Here is a 2756-nt window from a genome sequence, read left to right on the forward strand (position 1 = left end):
TTGTTATTCATAACGAACGATCGAGATAAAACAGACTAACAACTTTGCGACTGCGTTAATTATTCCCTCTAATCCCCCTACCCCACTCCACCTCTTGGAAGTTCTTTTAATCCTCTCAAACCGTTGATGATGACTATTTGCGAGGAAACACGTGTGGTTTTTTCTTTTTTCCCTTTTCTTTTTTTTTTTATTCATTTCGCTATACAAGTTTTGTCGGAATGATAAGGAAAGATTAATTGGTAGCATTAGCGGTCGCGATAAAACAGAATAAACAATCAACTTCCTGCAGATAATATATTGTATAATAATTACCGAAATTAATTCATATCGCGTTTTATTTTTTATGATAATAAAAATGAATATGTACCAGCATTTTTCACGAAATAAGGAAAAATTGATGTAATCGTCATTGTGATTAAATATACTTTTCAAAATAAACTATAATGAATATAATACGAAGAAGAGAAAAATGAAAAAAGAGAGAGAAAGAGAGATAAAGAGAAAGCATAACGAATTATCGAAAAATAAGAGAAATAAATTCGCGAATATTCGTTATTATTACTAAGAATAAGAAGTAATAATCAATTTATTACCAGAAAAAGAAATTTAGACGTATAGAAAAATTTGTATTACAACGGTTCATCGTTAGATTGAATAGAACACGGTTATAAACGAAGGAGTCACGCTGTAAATTGCAAGTAGTAGTAGTAGTAGTGTAGTGGGGATAGTGTAGTAGAGATGAGAAGCGTACGAAGTAGATAATCTTTTTTCCATCGCAGCATTAACCGTATATATACCGTATTTCATATATATATATATATATATACAGGTTGTCCAAAAATTTGCTTTTCCCAAACTGAAAAATTATACATTTCTTTCGATAGTTATAGGATTGTTCAAAAATTTTGTACTGAAATTTGCTTCATTCTGTTATATAGATATACATATATAAATACAGACAAAAATGGATATTGTACTTCGAAGATAAAAAATGCTTCGTATTATTTCACTTATACATTAGTAAATTGTTAAGATAACATTTTAGAATTGGATTTTTTTTAAAGTTATAATTACTTATTTGATATATATTTTGTAATATGTATGTATGAAAATTTATTAAATTAAACTTATTAATATTTCATGTATTATTATATTCAATTAAAGTATATATTAAATTTTATTATAAAGTATAATATTTAATACATATATAATAATATTATCTAAAAATATTTATTTAAAAATCCGCACAGATATTCCAAACAACCCAATATTTAAATTAGCAACACCAATTCATCTATTGAAATAAAATACAAAAATATTGTATTACTGTTATTTATATTATTTTATTTTTTTTTTACACTAAAATAATTTGTGGAACATCCTGTATATATATATATACGAGCACCTAATGTAGGTGTACACGTGCGTGCAGCTGCTTTGAAATATCACGAACGAGAAATTGTATAAAATACTATACTCGCAGTTATGGGTATCTTTACACACAAACATAGAATCCAGTTTGTACGGTGAAATAAATGTATGTGTGTATGTATACGTATACGAATTCACGGTGACAAGTGGCAGCTGATTGCGGTAGCCGACTCATCCGCTTCGAATTAAAATCAGTATCATCCGTCGGATGTTGTTGTATCGTCAAGCTATGCCCTTAACTTAAAAGAAAAAAGAAAAAAAAAAGAAAAATAACTGTTTTCCTCCTCGCGTTACTATTAGGGTGAACCAAAAGTTCGTGAGTTTTTAAATTAATATTTCATTTGCATATAAAGTAATTTTATTGACTTCAAAAAATTGAACTATCTCAAAAACAACACAACAAACAATAAATTTACTCTAATAGATTTTCCAAAAATATTTCCAGGAATTGTCGCACATTTTCTAAAAAAACATTTTATTACAGCACATAATCCAAGAGAGTCTCGTTTAAGTTTTTCAAAGTTACATTTGTTACTAACAACATCATATTTTTCATACGCAATATGATTTATTTCAATCTTTTAACGACGATTAAAGAAAACTCGTTTCTTAAAGCATAAAACATAAATTAACGGATTTGATTATATCTAAACTTTTATAAATATACAGAATAATGTTGATTACGCGAATGCATTGGAGCATGACAATTTATTATCACTTAACTTAAGCCACTGCGCGTACGATTTTAATTTTTTAATTTATATAGCTTGATACTGCTGTGTTTTTTTTCTTTCTATTTAAAAATGAACATAAATAATAAAAATATCTTATAATTATTTCCTGTTTACAATTCAATTCGAAACTACAGATTTGAATATAACACACAGGAGGTTACCTTACCCGCTACTCATCTAAAAGAAAGAATTTTTTAATGACGTAGAATTGCATTTCCAGTACTCTGGTTAAAACTTTAAAATGACGTAGAAATGTGTTTACTGGTCGCGAAAGTGTTAACGAGTGGAAAACCTTGAAAACCTAGAAAACCTTGAAGAAGACTCTTTGGCAACATTACTGCATATATAATATTTTGTATATCTTAATGTTACACGCATATTCTTGCATGACATTAGCCAAACAATTTTGTTACATTCGTTAAAAAAAAAAAATTAAACGAATAAAATATACAAAAGATATTAATATAAAAATCAAATAATTCGTAATTCTTTAACCTCATCATATTGTATTTATAAAATACTATGATTTTGATATTTAATTCGGCTAAACTATATATCTACGTAAGTTTTAAAATAGAAAGAAATATAATA

General features: G+C 27.0%; 1 protein-coding gene across 1 annotated transcript in view; it reads left to right on the forward strand.

Annotated features, from left to right (window-relative positions):
- Positions 1–2756, forward strand: part of LOC106789335 (RB1-inducible coiled-coil protein 1) — a 20324-nt gene that overhangs the window by 760 nt on the left and 16808 nt on the right. The window lies entirely within an intron of this gene.

Source organism: Polistes canadensis, unplaced genomic scaffold, assembly GCF_001313835.1.
Source record: "Polistes canadensis isolate GaletaPanama2010 unplaced genomic scaffold, ASM131383v1 scaffold_178, whole genome shotgun sequence".
NCBI classification, from domain to species: Eukaryota; Metazoa; Arthropoda; class Insecta; order Hymenoptera; family Vespidae; genus Polistes; species Polistes canadensis.